This window comes from Papio anubis, chromosome 7 (assembly GCF_008728515.1).
Source record: "Papio anubis isolate 15944 chromosome 7, Panubis1.0, whole genome shotgun sequence".
NCBI classification, from domain to species: domain Eukaryota; kingdom Metazoa; phylum Chordata; class Mammalia; order Primates; family Cercopithecidae; genus Papio; species Papio anubis.
In genome coordinates, this window is record NC_044982.1 from 42,912,050 (window position 1) to 42,931,943 (window position 19,894).

General features: G+C 41.2%; 1 protein-coding gene across 10 annotated transcripts in view; it reads left to right on the forward strand.

Annotated features, from left to right (window-relative positions):
• The window catches only part of WDR89 (WD repeat domain 89), a 67,278-nt gene that overhangs the window by 974 nt on the left and 46,410 nt on the right, over positions 1–19,894 (forward strand). For 5 of the 10 annotated variants that reach the window (XM_017961236.3, XM_017961234.3, XM_009211713.4 and 2 more), the window contains one exon: positions 15,237–15,338. The gene's annotated coding sequence lies outside the window, so the exon portion shown is untranslated. Of the gene's footprint in view, positions 1–10,296; positions 10,522–14,265; positions 14,416–15,236; positions 15,339–19,894 lie in introns of all 10 variants that reach the window. The other 5 variants (XM_009211715.4, XM_021941284.2, XM_009211710.4 and 2 more) reach the window with 3 other exon arrangements.

The following is a 19,894-nucleotide window of genomic DNA, read 5'->3' on the forward strand; positions in this document are numbered from 1 at the left end:
TTTGTGTTTTTAGTAGAGTCGGGGTTTCACCATTCTGGTCAGGCTCCTGACCTCAGGAGATTCACCCGCCTTTGTCTCCCAAAGTGCCGGGATTATAGGCGTGAGCCACCGTGCCCGGCCGTTTTCTTTAGTAATTTGAAATTACTTAAAAAGTCAATAAAAGCCTGGCCGAGTAAAACAGTAGTGACTTTACTTTTTGAAATTGTTTAAAAAGTCACTAAAAGCTATGGCCGAGTAAAACAGTAGTAACTTGCAGTCAAGTACGGTTTAAGTGAGAAATCCTCTGAAACATTTATGGACCGCTTATCTTTTTGCTGAGTATTCAGGAAAGTACTCCCTGTGAGTGCAGCTATGTTACGTATCTGGTTTGTATTCTTACCTTAGATTGCTGTAGCTATTGTAAAGCAAAAGTAAAATCAAGCCCATGTAAGTACTTTGTGGGTTCTTTTCTCTCACTTTGTATTATGATCCATGCAGGGTGTTTCTCCAGACGGGACTGCGGTGGCGCGGTCTTAGCTCACTGCAGCCTCGAACTTCTGGGCTCAAGTGATCCTCCTGCCTCAGCCTCCCAAGTGGCAGGGATTACACACGAGCCACTGTGCCAAACCCATGAAGTTTTTGAGTTGTGTTTTTGTACTGAAGTCATGACTACTTTTTCTGCGACTGACACTATGAACTACAAATACGACTGAAGATACTACTGCTTTTTTGCTTTTTCCCTATGTGCTTTAAAGAACTACATTTTCAGTGATTTCTGTGTATTTAAGATCTTTTCATTTACTCGGTAGAAAATACAGGAGAATTTTGATAAATCTGAACTGGAATGGTCTTTATGTTAATTCTGTTCAGTATTTTAGGGCAGATTATGTACAGATATTGCTAAACTGTCAGAAGGCTGTATTTAGTTCATATAGCTACTGTCACAAATTACAACAAATTTAGTGACTTCAAATGACACACATTTATTCTTTCTGCCTTTGTTTCTTTTTTTTTTTCCCTTTGGTGAAAAGTACACACTCAAGAAAGGCGAGTGCAGATGTACTCAAGAGAGTCACCTCTTCCTTTTTTTTTTTTTTTTTTTGTAGAGATGAGGTCTCACTATGCTGCTTAGGCTGGTCTCAAACTCCTGGGCTCAAGCAGTCCTCCCACCTTGGCCTCCCAAAGTTCTGGCATTACTGGCATGAGCCACCATGCCCAGCCTCATTTATTCTCTTTTAGTTCTGGAGGTCAGAAGTATGAAATCAGTTTCACTGGGCTAAAGTCAAAGTGTTGCAGGCCCAATTCCTTCTGGAGGCTCTGAGAGGAAGATCCATTTCCTTACCTTTTTCAGCTTGTAGTGGCTGCCTGTCTTCCTTGGCTTGTGGCTCTTTTCCACACAGCACATCACTCTATCATCATATCACTTTCTCATCTGTAGTCACATCTCCCTCTGCCTCTCTTATGAGGACACTTATATTAAGGACCCCCCAGATAATCAGGGATACTCTTTCCATCTCAAGATACTTTTGTAAAGCCCCTTTTTTCATATCATGAAACAGTCATAGGTTCCAGGAATTAAGACCTATGTATCTTTGAGGGCCAATGTTCAACCTACCACAGGAAGGTATAAAGAAGAGTAAAACATCCTATGCCGTAAAGTTTCATGGGGACTATAAGAGAAAAAGAAATTCACAGTAAATGGTTGCTGAGTTAGACATTTTTATTCCTGTGAAAATAACCTAAGTCACCATAGGTTGGAGCTTCTCCAACTTCCACTGGAATATCTTTAATAACAAAGGTAAATGAATATTCCTGTGATATTTGGAAACAAAGCCTAAATTAATGCTTTAGAAGAGTAAAATTTCTTTGAATTCTAATCTTATAATTTAAAATTGTTTGTGACTTCTGCATTCAGTTTTATATGTTCATAGTTGATGCGTTTTGAATTATATCAAAGCATTGCTGTTCTAGAGAAGAGACTGTTTATTCTGTAGTTTCATTACTATTTTACTTTTAAATTTATTTTTAGAGTTGGGGGTCTCACTATGTTACCTATGCTGGACTCAAACTCCTGGGCTCCAGTGATGTTCCCACCTAAGCCCCCTGAGTAGTTGGGACTATGGGCATGCAACACAGTGCCCAGCTAATGTAGCTTCTTGTAATTTTCCTTTTTGGAGGGGGCAGTGACTTTTTAAAAAAAATAATTTTTTGGCCAAGCACGGTGGCTCACGCTTGTAATCCCAGCACTTCGGGAGGCCGAGGCAGGTGGATCACCTGAGGTCAGGAGTTTGAGACCAGCCTGGCTAACATGGCGAAACCCTGTCTCTACTTAAAATACAAAAGTTAGCCGGGGATGATGGTGCGTGCCTGTAGTCCTAGCTACTAGGGGGGCTGAAGCAGGAGGATCACTTGAACCTGGGAGGTGGAGGTTGCAGTGAGCCGAGATCGTACCACTGCACTCCAGCCTGGGCAACAGAGGGAGACTGTTTAAAAAAAAAAAATTATTTTTCCATAAGTTATTGGGGTACAGGTGGTATTTGGTTATATCAGTAAGTTCTTTAGTGATGATTTGTGAGATTTTGGTGTACCTATCACCTGAGCAGTATACACTGCACCATATTTGTAGTCTTTTAATCCCTTGACCCCCCACCCCTGGCCAAGTCCTCAAAGTCCATTGTATCATTCTTACGCCTTTGTGTCCTCATAGCTTAGCTCCCACATATCAGTGAGAACATATGTTGTTTGGTTTTCTATTCCTGAGTTACTTCACTTAGAATAATAGTCTCCAATCTCATCCAGGTCATGGCAAATGCTATTAATTCATGCCTTTTTATGGCTGTGTAGTATTCCATTATATATACACACATGTGTATACACACACACACACCCCACAGTGTCTTTATCCACTTGTTGATTGATGGGCATTTGGGTTGGTTCCATGATTTTGCAGTTGTGAATTGTGCTGCTATAAACATGCGTGTGCAAGTATCTTTTTCAAATAATGACTTTTTTTCCTCTGGGTAGATACCCAGTAGTGGGATTGCTGGATCAAATGTTAGTTCTACTTCTTAATTCTTTAAGGAATCTCCATACTGGTTTCCATAGTGGTTGTACTAGTTTGCATTCCCACCAGTAATGCAGAAGTGTTCCCTGTTTACTGTATCCATGCCAGCATCTACTGTTTTTTGATTCTTCAATTATGACCATTCTTGCAGGAGTGTGGTGGTATCACTTTGTGGTGTCGATTTGCATTTCCCTGATGATTAGTGATGCTGAGCATTTTTTTCATAGGTTTGTTGGCCATTTGTGTATCTTCTTTTGAGAATTGTCTCTTCATGTCCTTAGCCTACCCACATTGTGATGGGCTTGGTTTTTTCTTACTGATTTGAGTTCGTTGTAGATTCTGGATTAGTCCTTTGTCAGATGTATAGATTGTGAAGATTTTCTCCCACTCTGTGGGTTGTCTGTTGACTCTGCTCACTGTTCCTTTTGCTGTGCAAAGTCTCTTTAGTTTAATTAGGTCCCAGGTATTTATCTTTGTTTTTATTGCATTTGCTTTTGGGTTCTTGGTCATGAAATCCTTGCCTAAGCCAATGTCTAGAAGGGTTTTTCCAATGTTATCTTCTAGAATTTTTAGTTTCAGGTCTTAGGTTTAAGTCCTTAATCTATCTTGAGTTTATTTTTGTATAAGGTGAGAGATGAGGACCCAGTTTAATTTTTCCTACATGTGGCTAGCCAATTATCCCAGCACCATTTGTTGAAAAGGGTGTCCTTTCCCTACTTTATGTTTTTGTTTGCTTTGTCGAAGATCAGTTGGCTGTAAGTATTTGGGTTTGTTTCTGGGTTCTCTATTCTCTTCCATTGGTCTGTGTGCCTATTTTTATACCAGTGCCATGCTGTTTTGGTGACTGTGGCCTTATAGTATAGTTTGAAATCAGTTAGTGTGATGCCTCTAGATTTGTTCTTTTTGCTTAGTCATGCTTTGGCTTTGCAGGCTCCTTTTTGGTTCCATATGAATTTTAGGATTGTTTTTTCTAGTTCTGTGAAGAATGATGGTGGTACTTTGATGGGGATTGCGTTGAATTTATACATTGCTTTTGACAGCATGGTCTTTTTCACAATACTAATTCCACCCGTCCATGAACATGGGATGTGTTTCCATTTGTTTGTGTCGTCTATGATTTCTTTCAGCAGTGTTTTGTAGTTTTCCTGGTAGAGGTCTTTCAACTCCTTTGTTAGGTATATTCTTTTTTTCCTTCTTTCTTTTTTGAGATGGAACCTTGCTCTGTTGCCCAGGCTAAAGTGCAGTGGCACGATCTCGACTCACTGCAACCTCCACCTCCCGGGTTTGAGCAGTTCTCCTGCATGAGCCTCCCAAGTAGCTGGGCCTACAGGCGTGCACCACCACGCTTGGCTGATTTTTTGTATTTTTGATAGAGATGGGGTTTCATATGTTGACCAGGCTGGTCTCGAACTCCTGACCTCAAGTAATCCACGTGCCCTGGCCTCCCAAAGTGCTGGGATTACAGGCTTGAGCCACAGCCCAGCCTGTTAGGTGTATTTCTAAGTTTTTTGTTTTTGGGTTTTTTTGCAGCTATTGTGAAAGGGGTTGAGTTCTTGATTTGATTCTCTGCTTGGTTGCTATTGACTGTATAGAAGAGCTACTGATTTGTGTACGTTAATCTTGTATCCAGAAGTTTTGCTGAATTCTTTTATCAGTTCTGGGAGCTTTCTGGAGGAGTCCTTAGAGTTTTCAAGGTAATTGACCATGTCTTCAGCAAACAGTGACCGTTTGACTTCTCCTTTACTGATTTGGATGCCCTTTATTTCTTTATGTTGTCTGATTGCTCTGGGTAGGACTTCCAGTGCTATGTTGAGGTGGAGTGGTGAGAGTGGGCATCCTTGTCTTGTTCCAGTTCTCAGAGGGAATGCTTTCAACTTTTCCCCATTCAGTATTATGTTGGCTGTGGTTTGTCATAGATGGTTTTTATTACATTAAGGTATGTCCCTTATATGCTGATTTTGCTGACAGTTTTAATCATAAAGTGATGCTGGATTTTGTCAAATGCTTTTTCTGCCTCTATTGAGATGATCATGTGATTTTTGTTGTTAATTCTGTTTATGTGGTGTATCACATTTATTGACTTGTGTATGTTAAACCATCCCTGCATCCCTGGTATGAAACCTACTTGATCATGGAGGATTATCTTCTTGATATGTTGTTGGATTCAGTTAGCTAGTATTTTGTTAAGGATCTTAGCATCTATGTTCATCAAGGATATTGGTCTGTAGTTTTGTTTTTTGGTTATGTCCTTTCCTGGTTTTGGTATACTGGCTTCATAGAATAAATTACGGAGAGTTCCTTCGTTATCTTGTAGAATAGTGTCAAAAGGATTGGTACCAATTCTTTGAATGTCTGGTAGAATTCTGCTGTGAATCCATCTGGTCCTGAACTTTTTTTTTTTTTTTTTTTGAGATGGAGTCTTGCTCTGTCTCCAGGCTGGAATCTTGGCTCACTGCAACCGCTGCCTCCTGGGTTCAAGCATTCTCCTGCCTCAGCCTCCCAAGTAGCTGGGACAACAAGTGTGCACTACCATGTCCAGCTGATTTATTTTTTTATTTTTAAATTTTATTTATTTATTTTTTTTTTGAGATGGAGTTTTGCTTTTGTTGCCTAGGCTGCAGTGCAATGGTGTGATCTTGGCTAACTGCAACCTCCGCCTCCTGGGTTCAAGCAATTCTCCTGCCTCAGCCTTCCCAAGTAGCTAGGATTATAGGCATGCGCGACCATGCCTGGCTAATTTTGTATTTTTAGTAGAGACGGGGTTTCATCATGCTGGCCAGGCTGGTCTGGAACTCCTGATCTTAGGCAATCTGCCTCCCTTAGCCTCTGAAAGTATTGGGATTACAGGCGTGAGCCACAACACCTGGCCTTGTTTTTTCTTTAAGCTATATATTTCCTTGAATATTTCTCCCTTCACTTCTTTTTTTTTTTTTTTTTGAGAGGGAATCTCGCTCTGTCACCTAGGCTGGATTGCAGTGGCGTGATCTCGGCTCTCTGCAACCTCTGCCTCCTGGTTCAAGCAGTTCTCCCTGCCTCATCCCCCTGAGTAGCTGGGATTACAGGCACCCACCACAAGGCCCAGCTAATTTTTGTATTTTTAGTAGAGACAGGATTTCACTGTGTTGGTCAGGCTGGTAACGAGCTCCTGATGTCAGGTGATCCACCCGCCTTGGACTCCCAAAGTGCTGGGATTACAGGTGTGAGCCACTGCCCCTGGCCAGTTTTTGTGTTTTTAGCAGAGACAAGGTTTCGCCATGTTGGCCAAGCTGGTCTCAAACTCCTGGATTGAAGTGATACACCTGCCTCAGCTTCACAAAGTGTTGGGTTTTTAGGTGTGAGTCACTGTGTCCAGCCTGAAATTTAAGTAATTATTAATATGTTAAACATCTTTCTATTTGGAGATTGGAATTATGTCCTTATGATTTTTTACAGTTCTCATAATTTTAATTTTTGGACCTCCTGCTAGATGGCAGTAGTAATCAATGCCAAGGGCCGGGAAGGCAACCTTTAAAACAATTTGATATCTTAAGTCTAATTCTTAAGTTTAGTAAGTTATAGCTGATTTTCAGTTCTTTTTATCCTTCGTAATCTGATCTGTAAAGCACATGTGAACTTTTTATCCTCTTAGTGTCCATTTTTTTCTGGATAGTTCAATAATTAAGCCTTTTGTTTGTTATTTCTCTGAGATCAGGGTCTTTTACTGTGTTCAGTAGAGAGGAAATGAGTTTAGAACCTAATAGGTTCTGATCTTCCCAGATTATAACACCAAAGTGGTTAAAAGAACTAGTTCTGCTATATCTTTACATGAGTATTATACAGGCTGTAAATATTTACGTTTAGGGATTTGTTTTGATTTCTCTTTCAATATAGGCCTTTTGAATGGTCTCCTCATTTGGAAAATTAAATAGTGAATCAGCCTCAAAATGCAAAACAGAGTCTGTAGCTGTCAATAAATATTTAAAATATTGCTTTATTGTCTTGAGAGATATGTTTACATGATTATAAACTATCCAGTGTCAGAAAAAGCCTCATTCAGGCTTAATCTTATTTCATTTACCAATTAACAGTGGAAATTTAAAAAATCATTAATATGTTGAAGTGTCTTTCTGCTTGATGAATTAGGGTAGCATTTTTAGGGGAACATTTGTATTGTGAATTCACCTTGGAAGCATCTAGTCTATACACGTACATAAATATATATATACTTACACACATATTTATATATAAAAGGGGTAGTAATCCGGTCAAATACTAGTTTATTCTGCAGGTTATCATTTGACACTACATATTGCATTTCTTTGACATTCTCTATACTCCCACCTAGTGGTATTTGAGTGCTGCTTTTGCACCAGGTACCACTCTGAGCACTTAACGTGGTAATTAATTTATGAAACCCTATGGCCTTGATATTGCTATCTCCTGTTTAAACTATAGGAAACTGAAACATATAGCTTGTAAAGCCAGGATTTGCGCTCTGGCAGTCAGACTCTACACCCATTCTCAGCTATCGTGCAATACCTGTCTCAACTTCCTTATCTAAAACATTGTAATAAGAGGACTATCTTTTAGGGTTTTGGGGAGGGTTCAGTGAAGCAATTCATGTGAAGAGGCTGACATAGTAACCTAGAATGGTAATGATCAGTTAGTATTAGCTGTCATTTGGCTACTTTTCTGGTTTTCTTCCCATTCTTCTTTCATTTTTCTCTATTATAGGATGCTTGGCCTGCTGCTTGTTATCATTCGGTATAATTCATCTGTAGCAGGCACATCCAGTTTCCTAGTTTGGTATTTTTGTTTGTTTGTTTTGTTTTTTGTTTGTTTTGAGACGGAGTCTTGCTCTGTCATCCAGGCTGGAGTGCAGTGGTGTGATCACAGCTCACTGCAATCTCTGCCTCCCGGGTTCAACTGATTCTCGTGCCTTAGCCTCCCTGGTAGCTGAGAGTACAGGTTTGTGCCACCACACCCGGCTAATTTTTGTATTTTTTAAAGTAGAGACAGGTTTCACCATGTTGGCCAGCCTACTCTTGAACTCCTGGCCTCAGGTGATCCACCCACCTCGGCCTCCCAAGGTGCTGGGATAACGGGCATGAGCCCCCACGCCTGGCCTACTTTCCTAGTTTTTAATTGCTGATACTTCCTATAGTCTGATAACAGAATCCCATACTTTCCCTCTGAGTTATAGACTGATGTATACAAATGTTTGCTGCACATTTGCCCTTGGCCATCCCCAGAAGGCCCTCAGGCTTATATGAGTAAAACTAAGGCGTTTCTTTATTTTTTCCCCCATTTTCTTATTTTGGTTTTTTTTTTTTTTTTTGAGTCAGAGTCTCGCTCTATCGCCCAGGCTGGAGTGCAGTGGCGCCATCTCGGCTCACTACAACCTTCACCTCCCAGGTTCAAGCAATTCTCCTGTCTTAGCCTCCCAAGTAGCTGGGATTACAGGCATGTCCCAGTACACCCGCCTGATTTTTCTATTTTTAGTAGAGATGGGTTTTCGCCATGTTGGCCAGGTTGGTCTCAAACTCCTGGCCTCAGGTAATCTACCTGCCTAGGCCTCCCAAAGTGCTGGGATTACAGGCATGAGTCACCGCACCTGGCCTGGATTCACTTTCTGACTCAGCTCCGCTTGGTCATCCAATGCAAGAATCAGACTGGATTCCTTCTCCACCTGCTCCTCCCCGGTGCCTGCAAATCGAGTCAGTGCCAGGCTTCACTAATGTTAACTTCCTGAATATTTCTCTGGCCAGGTGTGGTGGCTCACATTTGTAATCCCAGGTATGAGAGGCTGGGAGGTTGAGGCAGGAGAATCACTTGAGCTCAGGAGTTCGGGAACAGCCTGAGCAACATAGCAAGACTTCATCTGTACTAAAAATTTTTTTTTTTTAAAGCTTTTTTTTTTTAATTGGCCAGGCATGGTTGTGTGCACCTGTATTTTCAGCTATTTGGAAGGCTGAGGTGGCACAATCGCTTGAGCCTGGGAGGTTGAGGCTGCAGTGAGTGGCAGTTGCACCACTACACTCCAGCCTGGGCCACAGAGTAAGACTCTGTGCAAATAAATACATAAATTGTCAAACTATAATATAGTATTGATAGTGAATAGAAGCAAAAAAAAGAAAAGAAAAATGTTTCTCAAATTTACCTTTTTTTTCCCATTCCTACTGTTGGGAACTCCATTATCTCTTTTAGTTTGATTTTTAGTTGACACATAATGTACATATTTCTGGGGTATAGTGTGATGTTTTGATATACATATACTTTGTGTAATGATCAAATCAAGTTAGTGTATCCATCATCTCACATGTTGATCACTTTGTGGTGAGAACATGCAACAGTCTTCTCCTATCTGTTTTGAAATAGACCGTACAGGCTGGGCCCAGTGGTTCTCACCTATAATACCAGCACTTTGGGAGGCTAAGGCCAGAGGATTTTTTAAGACCAGCTCTGGCAGCATAGTGAGACCTGTGTCTACAAAAAAAAAAATATTAAAAAATTAGCTGAGGCATGGTGGCATGCACCTCTTGTCTGGACTTTTTAATGACCTTTATGGTCTCCCAACCTTCAGCCTTACCTCTCCCTATTTAAATCCATCTTCTACATTGTAAATGTGAGCAATTGAGTATGTGACTCTGGGTTGGGCGCAGTGGCTCACGCCTGTAATCCCAGCACTTTGGGAGGCCGAGGCGGGTGGACCACCTGATGTCAGGAGTTTGAAACCAGCCTGGCCAACATGGCGAAACCCTGTCTCTACTAAAAATACAAAAATTAGCTGGGCTTGGTGGCATATGCCTATAGTCCCAGCTACTTGGGAGGTTGAGGCAGGAAAATCGCTTGAACCTGGGCAGTTACAGTGAGCCAAGATCACGCCATTGCACTCCAGCCCGGGTGACAAAGTGAGACTCCATCTCAAGAAAAAAAAAATGTGTATATGACTCTGAGTATGTAATATTTTTGCTACCGACCCCTTCCAGTTCATTTATTTATTCAAATAGTTTAACATAGCTGCCCTAGGTTAAAATAAGATACTGCTTTAGTCATTCCCTATAACCCATTGAATGTTCTAACTCCTTTCTTACTGAATTGGTTCTGTGAGAAGAAATAAAAAAAGAAAGCTTGACGTTTTAGTTGGGTATACAAGATAGAAAACTCTTAAGATCTGCCCTGCTGCTTTCTTCAACATCATCTCCTTTCCCATCCAGCATTGTGATCAGCAATACCAAACTTTCTCTTTTTCCCTTGCTTCCACTACTTTTCAGGCCTGTCCTTCCTCATATTCAGCATATTCAGATGTTCAGTGACCAGATCATTTTGACAAAGCCACAGAGCTCATGAGTAACAGACATTGTGGATTGTGGAAGATCCTGAATGCCAAGCCAAGAAAGTAAACTGTTCCTGAGGGAGAAAGGAAGAACCACTGATTGTCAGACTTTGCTATCATTCACGGAAATTGGGAGCATGGGTTGAAGAGAGAAGCTAATGAAGTAAATTTTGGATAATCTGAATTTTAAGTTCTGGCAGCACATGTAGCAGGCATTTAACAATACTAGAGCTTCAGAAAGAGATTAGACATAAAATTTGTAGATAAAGATCTGGAAGTGATTACTAAAGGCTTTTGATCCGGTATATGCAAAATTAACATTTCAAAATGGAAAGACACAAATGTTCCTGAATCCACTAACACTTTGAGGGCAGAATCAAGTTCTAGTTATCACTGTCTCTCTAGCACCTAGAAGAGTGCCTAACACTAGTGTTTAATTATTAAACATTCTGCTAAGCTTGGGTTGCAGTGGGATTCAAGGAGAAGGGAACCCAAGAAAGTGATAAAGGGAAGAACATTTTAGGACATCACCAGGGATGGAGAGGCAGTATTTGAAACTTTGACTAGTAAGAGTTTGTGTAAAGTCCTTACTACAGGCAAACATCCTTTTTTTTTTTTTTTTTTTTTTGAGACAGGGTCTCACACTGTCACCTAGGCTGGAGTGTAGGCACCATCTTGGCTCGCTGCAGCCTTAGCCTCCCAGGCTCAAGCAATCCTCCCACCTTAGCCTCCCAAGTTGCTGGGACTACAGGCATGCACCTCACCATGCCTGGCTAATTTTTTGTGTTTTTGGTAGAGATAGGGTTTCACCATGTTGCCCAGGCTGGTCTCAAACTCCTAGGCTGAGGCAGTCCTCCTACCTCGGCCTCCCAAAGTGCTGGGATTACAGACATGAGCCACCACACCCGGCCAGTGGCCTTTCTTTTATTATTATTTTTTTCTTAAGGTTGACATCAAATTGCTAGGATCACAGCTACTTCTCCAGAGATTTGCATTGCTCACTTTTTAAATTAGGGTGTCTCCCCAGATGTTACATCTCTAGGGTCTGTCCTAGCCATCTTATCTAAAAGATCTTGACCTCATCTTCTCTCTTCTCATCATGTTACATACCTTAAACTCTCGTTTATTTTTCGTCATAGAGCTTGCCATTCTTCTTGTTATATATTTATTTCTTTATAGCTGAGTTGAATGATGAATGTTGCAGCCTCAGAATAACAGTCAACTCAGTAAAACTGTTGGAACAAAATTATAGCATTTCTTTGGTCAGCAAAAATTCTCTTCAGATATTTTATGAGTAAAGTTATAAATTCTAAAAAAGAAACTAAGTTTTTAAACTATTTTAGATTTTTTTTTTTTTGAGACTAGATTTTGCTCTGTTGCCTGGACTGGAGTGATCATGGCTCACCTGATTGATCGCATAGCCTCAACTTCCCAGGCTTAAGCAATCCTTCCTCCTCAGCTCCCAAGTAGCTGAGATGACAGGTGCACACCACCACGTCTGGCTGATTTTTAGACTTTTTGTAGAGAATGGGATCTCACTATGTTGCCTGGACTGGTCTCAAACTCCTGGGCTCTAGGGATCCTCCCATCTGAGTCTCCCAAGGTGCTGGGCTTACAGGCGTGAGCCACTGTACTCAGCCCGTTAGAGAAATTTAATCAAAAAAGTTATTAAAATTTCCAGTCAAGTATTGAAATAACTTTCTCTACTCGACCTCCTGGGCTCAAGTGATCCTCCTACCTCACCTTTCTGGTAGCTGGGACTGCAGGCATGTGCCACCATACCCAGCTGAATTTTTTTTTTTTTCATACAGTGGAATTTAATTCAGTGATACTCAGTTATAAGAAGAAATGAGCTTTTAAGACACTGAAAGACGTAGAGGAACTCTGTGTTTATATCTTTGTGAAGGAAACCAGAAAAGGCCACTCGCCTTATGATTCTAACTATTTGACATTCTGGAAAAGGCAAAACTAAAGAGACAGTAAAAAGATCAATGGTTGATAAAGGTTCAGGGTGAGCAGAGGGATGAATGGGCAGAACACAGGATTTTTAGGGTGGCGAAAATTTTATAATGGTGTATTCCTTACATGTATTTGTCAAAACCCATAGAACTGTAGAAAACGAAAAGTGAACCCTAAGGTAAACAATGTACTTTAATTTTTTTATAAAAGCTACTTAATGTTGTTTTATGTGGCAGTACTCTAATTCGACCACTTCCCAATTAATGGAGATTGAAGGTGTTAGGGTTTTTTTTGTTGTTACGATTCTATAATAAATATCCTTCCTTACATACACATATATTTAATTTTGGGTAGATGCTTATGGGAGATTGTTGGATTCAAGGAGACACATATTTCTAGTTTTATTATATAGTACCAGAATACTTGTCAAAAACTTCAACAGAGGGAGAGAGAGAGAGAGAGTGTGTGTGTGTGTGTGTGTGTGTGTGTGTGTGTGTGTGTGTGTGTTAGAGATAAAGTCTCATTCTGTCACCTAAGCTGGAGTGCATTGACACAGTCATAGCTCACTGCAGCCTGGAACTCCTAGCCTCTAGTGATCTTCTAACCTCAGCTTCCTGAGTGGCTGGGCCTACAGGTGTACGCCATCACACCCAGCTAATTTTTGTATTTTTTGTAATGACGGGATCTCTTTGTGATTCCCCAGGCTGGTCTCAGACTCCTGGTCTCAAAGTGATCCTCCTGCCTTGGCCTCCCAAAGTTCTGGGATTACAGGTGTGAGCCACCGTGCCCAGCCTAGAATGTTTACAAATGCCCATTTCCCCATACCCCATCAGCATTGATGTTATCAATGTTTTTAATTTTTGCCAACCTGATAGGTGAAAATGGCATCTTATTTCCTCAACTGTTAGTAATATTGAACTTTTTGTTTGTTTGTTTGTTTGTTTTTTTGAGACAGTCTCACTCTGTAGCCCAGACTGGAATGTAGTGGTGTGATCTTGTCTCTGCAATCTCCGCCTCCTGGGCTCAAGCCATTCTCATGCCTCAGCCTCCCAAGCAGCTGGGATTACAGGTGTGCACCACCACGCCCAGCTCATTTTTGTATTTTTAGTAGAGATGGGATTTTGCCGTGTTGGCCAGGCTGGTCTCAAACTCTTGAGCTCATGTGATCGTGTTCTGCCCACCTTGGCCTCCCAAAGTGCTGGGATCACGGGCATTAGCCACCACGCCTGGCCGAGATTGAACATCTTTTTTTGTTTCTTGTTCATTTGAATTTTCCCTTTTATGACTTACTGCTTCTTTTAGCTATTATTTTATGTTCAGATAAATTCCTTGCATAGTAAGGGTATTAACCCTTAATTGTGTGTTATGAAAATTTTCTTCCAATTTGTTTTCTTTTAACTATATTTTCAATATATTTTACCTTATTTTAGTTATGTTTTTGTCTAATCAGATCTCTCACTTTTTGCCTTCATGGCATCTGGGTTCCAGTTTTGCTTTAAAAGTCCTCTTTGGCTAGGTGCGGTGGCTCACGCCTGTAATCCCAGCACTGTGGGAGGCTGAGGTGGATGGATCATGAGGTCAGGAGATCAAGACCATCCTGGCCAACATGGTGAAACCCCATCTCTACTGAAAATACAAAAATTAGCTGGGTGTGGCAGCACATGCTTGTAATCTCAGCTACTCGGGAGGCTGAGGCAGGAGGATCGCTTGAACCCGGGAGGCAGAGGTTGCGGTGAGCTGAGATCGCGCTGCTGCTCTCCAGCCTGGTGACAGAGCTAGACTCTGTCTCAAAAAAAAAAAAAAGAAAAAGTACTCTTCTACTCCAAAATTGTATGTTTTGCTTCTTTGTGTTTAAAATGTGATTTTCTACATTTTCTACAATGATCAGTTAAAATAGCACTAATTATTATTTATTTGTACTTATTTATTAAAATATAACTACTGTAAGGTCTACAAGTCTGGGGTAGAGCTCGGTGAACTTTTACAAACTGAAGACATCTGTGCCAACGACACTCAAATTGGTACCAGCACCCAAGAAGCCTCTTGAGGCGGGGCGCGGTGGCTCACACCTGTGATCCGAGCACTTTGGGAGGCCAAGGTGGGTGGATCACCTGAGGTCAGGAGTTCGAGACCAGCCTGGCCAATGTGGTGAAACCCTTTCTCTACTAAAAATACAAAAATTAGCTGAGCATGGCGGTGATTGCCTGTGATCCCAGCTACTCAGGAGGCTGAGGCAGGAGAATTGCTTGAACCAAGGCGAGGCACGGAGGTTGCAGTGAGCCATCGTGCCACTGCACTTTCAACCTGGGCGACAGAGTTGAGATTCTGTCTCAAAAAAAAAAAAAAAGAAACCTCTTGGATGCCCCTTCCCAGTCATTCCCACTACAGATAACCACCATTCTAATTTCTATCATCATACATTAGTTTTGACTATGATTTTTATGTTTTGTTTGCCTTTGGGCATGGGAGATCAGGTTTGTTGAAGTATAATTTACATTCAATAAAATTTACCTTTTTAAACTTTCTAAGTATGTAGTGTGATGAGTTGACACATGTGTGTACCTACACAGTTGTGTAACCAGCACCCTGATTAAGATATAGAATATTTTCATCACGCAGAAAGTTTCCTTGTGCCCCTTAATCATCAATGCCCTCCCAACAACCTCAGCCCCTAACAACCAGTTCCTATCATTTTGCTTTTTCCAGAATGTTATTTAAATGGAATCATACAATATATACTCTTTTAAGTTGCATGTATCTCTGGTTCCTTTTTTATTGCAGAGTCAGATTCCATTATATGTATATGCCACAGTTTGTTTTTCCATTCAGTAGATGACAGTTATTTCTGGGGGAGGGAGGGTCTTTGTTGTTTATTTTTTCTGTGCTTAAGCTTACCCATATTTCTGGGTTTTTTTCTAGGTATTTGTTACAAATAAAATGGTGATGAACACGTGTACAGGTGTTTGTATGGACATAAGTTGTCATTTCTCTTGAGTAAATACCTAAAAGTGGGATTGCTGGGTAAGTATGTATTTAACTTTTAAACAAACTGCCAAACCACTTTCCAAAGTGGCTATAACATTTTACCATCAGTGTATGAAAGTTCCTGTTACTTTTGCATTTTTGCCAGAACTTGGTATTGTTAGTTCTTTTTAATTGTAGGCATTTTAGCAAATGTGTAATAATAGGTAATTATTAATATAATTTGCATATCTCTGATGACTAATATTATTGAGCTTCTCGTTCTTATTTGTCATTCATTTATTTTCTTTGGTGAAGTATCTCTTCAAATATTTTCCCATGTTTTAATTGAATTATTTGTCTTATAATTTGGTTGCAAGAATTCTTTATGTATTGTGGATATAGCAACTTTATCAGATTGTGATTTGCAAATATGGTCTCCCAGTCTGTAGTTGGCATTTTCTTTTTTTTAATTTTCTGTTTTTTTTTTTTTAATATTTTTTTTTGTTTGTTTTGTTGTGGGCTTTTTTGTTTTGTTTTGTTTTTTTGAGACAGGGTCTCACTCGGTGACGCAGGCTGAAGTGGCAGTGACGCAATCTTGGCTCACTACAAGCTCCACCTTCTGGGCTAAAGTGATCTCTCCATCTCAGTCTCCTGAGTAACTGGGACTATTGGCATGTGCCGCTACGCCTGGCTAATTTTTGTATTTTTGATGGAGATGGGGTTTTGCCATGTCACCCAGGCTGGTCTTGAACTCCTGGACTCAAGCCATCCACCCCCCTGGGCCTCCCAAAGTGCTGGGATTGTAGGCATGAGCCACTGTGCTGGGCCTGTAGTTTGCATTTTCTTGACTGTTCAAAGCAGGTTTTACATTTTAATTAAGTCAAACTTTTCTTTTGTGGTTTGTACTTATTGTATTTTAAGAGATCTTTGCCCAACCAAAGGTCATAGATTCCCTTTTTTCTCTTACAAGTTTTGTAGTTCTTGCTTTTACATTTAGGTCTATGATCCATTTTGAGTTAATATGCTCTGTTCTGACTTCTCATTTGTCTCATATTAGTAAACCATTGCAGCTTTCTCTTTATTAATGTTTGCATGGTATATCTTTTTTCTATCCATTTCCTTTTAACCTATCTATGGCTTTATATTTAAAATGGGTTTCTTTTAGATAGCATGTAGTTGGGTCTTGCTTCTGTCTCTCCACCACTCGCATCCTGACTATCTCTGTCTTTTAAATAAGGTGTCATATTATTTATATTTAACGTAATTGTTGGTATGGTTGGATTTTTTTTTCTTTTCCCCCGAGACGGAGTCTCACTCTGTCTCCCAGGCTGGAGTGCAGTGGTGTGAGCTAGGCTCACTGCAACCTCTGCCTCCCGGGTTCAAGAGATTCTTCTGCCCCAACCTCCCGAGTAGCTGAGATTACAGGCACATGGCACCACACTTGGCTAATTTTTGTAATTTTAGTGGAGACAGGGTTTCACCATGTTGACTAGTCTAATCTCGGACTCCTGATCTCAAGTGATCCGCCCACCTCACCCTCCCAAAGTGCTGGGATTACAGGCGTGAGCCACTGTGCCCGGCCAGGTGTAGTTGGATTTAAATCTACCTTCTTACTAGTTGTTTTTGTATTTTCTGTTTTTCTCATCAGTTCTTTATTTCTTTTTTCATCTTTTTGATTGGGTGGATTTTCTCTATGATTGGTTTTGGCTTGTGAATTTACTGTTTAGTTTTTTGTGTTTGTTTGAAGTGGTTGGTCTAGAGTTTACTACATGCTTTTTTTTTTTTTTTTTTTTTTTTTTTGAGACCTGGTTTTTCTCTGTCACCCGGACTGGAGTGCAGTAGTGCGATCTGGGTTCACTGCCACCTCTGTCTCCTGCTCAAGTGATCCTCCCACCTAAGCCTCCTGAGTAGCTGGGACTACAGGCACCTGCCACTATGCCTGGCTAATTTTTATATTTTTTGTAGAGATTGAGTTTTGCCATTTTGCCCAGGCTGGTCTCGAACTCCTAGGTTGAAGTGACCCACCCACCTTGGCCACCCAAAGTGCTGGGATTATAGGCGTGAGCCTCTGTGCCCAGCCCATTATATCCTTTTTGAGTTGTTAAAATCTAGCTTCAAATAATGTGATAACATTTTATGGTATAAGAATCTTGGCCGGGCGCGGTGGCTCAAGCCTGTAATCCCAGCACTTTGGGAGGCCGAGGCGGGTGGATCACGAGGTCAGGAGATCGAGACCATCCTGGCTAACATGGTGAAACCCCGTCTCTACTAAAAATACAAAAAACTAGCCGGGCGTGGTGGCGGGCGCCTGTAGTCCCAGCTACTCGGAGGCTGAGGCGGGAGAATGGCGTGAACCCGGGAGGTGGAGCTTGCAGTGAGCCGAGATCGCGCCACTGCACTCCAGCCTGGGCGACAGAGCGAGACTCCGTCTCAAAAAAAAAAAAAAAAAAAAAAGAATCTTAGAACATTATCCTTCCACTTCCCTCCTCCCATCCTCTCACTATTATTGTCATGCATTTTATTTATTTACTTATTTATCTAGAGATGGAGTCTTGAACTGTTGCCCAGGCTGGAGTGCAGTGAGCTGATCTCAGGCAGCCTCTGCCTCCCAGGTTCAAGCAATTCTTGTGCCTCAGCCTCCCGAGTAGCTGGGATTGCAGGCACCCGCCACCATGCCTGGCTACTTTTTTTTTTTTTTTTTTTTTGAGATGAAGTCTCGCTCTGTTGCCCAGGCTAGAAGGCAATGGCATAATCTCGGCTCACTGCAACCTCCACCCCCTGGGTTCAAGCGATTCTCCTATCTCAGCCTCCCAAGTAGCTGGGGTTATAGGCATGTGCCACCACGCCCAGCTAATTTGTTTGTATTTTTCTATAGATGAGGTTTCACCATGTTGACCTGGCTGGTCTTGAACTCCTGACCTCAAGTGATCCACCCGCCTCAGCCTCCCAAAGTGCTGGGATTACAGGCGTGAGCCACCACGCCCAGCCTGCCTGGCTACTTTTTTTGTACTTTTAGTAGAGACGTGGTTTCACCATGTTGGCCAGGCTGTTCTCGAACTCCTGACCTCAGGTGAGCCACCACACCTGGCCAATGCATTTTACTTTGACATGTCATAAATCCCTTGGTTTATTATTACTAGTTTTTACTTTCGACAGCAATTATCTTTTAAGGAAAAATTTAAAAGGAAAAAATGTATTTACCCTCATGTTTACCATTCCCAGTGTTCTTTATTTCTTTGTGTCAATCCGGATTTCGGTTTGTTATCATGCTCTTTCTGCCTGAATAACAATTTAACAGCAACAGTTCTGCTGGCAGTGAATCTTCTCAGTTTGTGTTTGTCTGATAATATTTCTTGTTTGCCTTTTTGAAGACTATCAAGTGCAGTAGTGAGAAGAGGGGAGGAGTGGAACAGGGAGTTTGACCTGTAGCTGACTGTGAGCAATCAGTTGGGTAACTCACTACTTTTGGACCAGACTGATAGTCTTTGTTTTATACCCTGTTTCAGAAGATATTGCTGGGTATAGAGTTTTGTGTTGGTAGGTTTTTCTATCCTTTCGGTGTTTAAAATTGTCATTCCTTTCTTCTCTGGCTTGCATAGTTTTTGATGCGAAGACTGAAGTAATTCTTTTTTTTGAGACAGTCTTGCTCTGCCAGCCAGGCTGGAGTGCAATCGCATGATCTCATCTCCCTGCAACCTACACTTCCTGGGTTCAGGCGATTCTCCTGCCTCAGCCTCCTGAGTAGCTGGGATTACAGGTGCCCGCCACCACTCCCAGCTAATGTTTGTATTTTTAGTAGAGATGAGGTTTCACCATGTTGGTCAGGCTGGTCTCAAACTCCTGACCTCAGGTGATCCACCTGCCTCAGCTTCCCAAAGTGCTGCAAAAGGCAGAGGTTGCAGTCACCTGAGATTGCGAGATTGTGCCGCTGCACTCCAGCCTGGGCCACAGAGTGAGACTCTTGTCTCAAATAATAATAATGCTACTATGAAATTTATTTATAAGTTTTTACATGAACGTATGTTTAGCTTTATGAGAAACTGCCAAAGTGTTTTCCATAGAGGCTGCTACATTTTACATTTCCACCAGCAATATATAAGGGTTCCAGTTTCTTCATATTCTTTTTTTAAAAATGTATTTTTTAATTGACAAATAAATGTTGTATATATTTATGGTGTACAGCTAGATGTTTTGATATGTGTATACATTGCAGAATGACTAGATCTAGCCAATTAACATACCCACTGCCTTACATACATTTTTCTGGATGTGGTGAGAACACTTAAAATCTAGTCTCTTAGCAGCTCTTGGCAGGTTTCTTTTTTTTTTTTTTTTTGAGATGGAGTCTCGCTGTGTCACCCAGGCTGGAGTGCAGTGGCACAGTCTCAGCTCACTGCAACCTCTACCTCACAGGTTCAAGTAATTTTCGTGCCTTAGCCTCCTGAGTAGCTGAGACTACAGGCACTTGCTACCATGCCCAGCTGATTTTTTTTTTTTTTTTTTTTTTGTATTTTTAGTAGAGACAGGGTTTTACCATATTGGCGAGGTTGGTCTCAAACTCCTGACTTCAAGCAGTCAGCCTGCCTCGGCCTCCCAAAGTGCTGAGATTACAG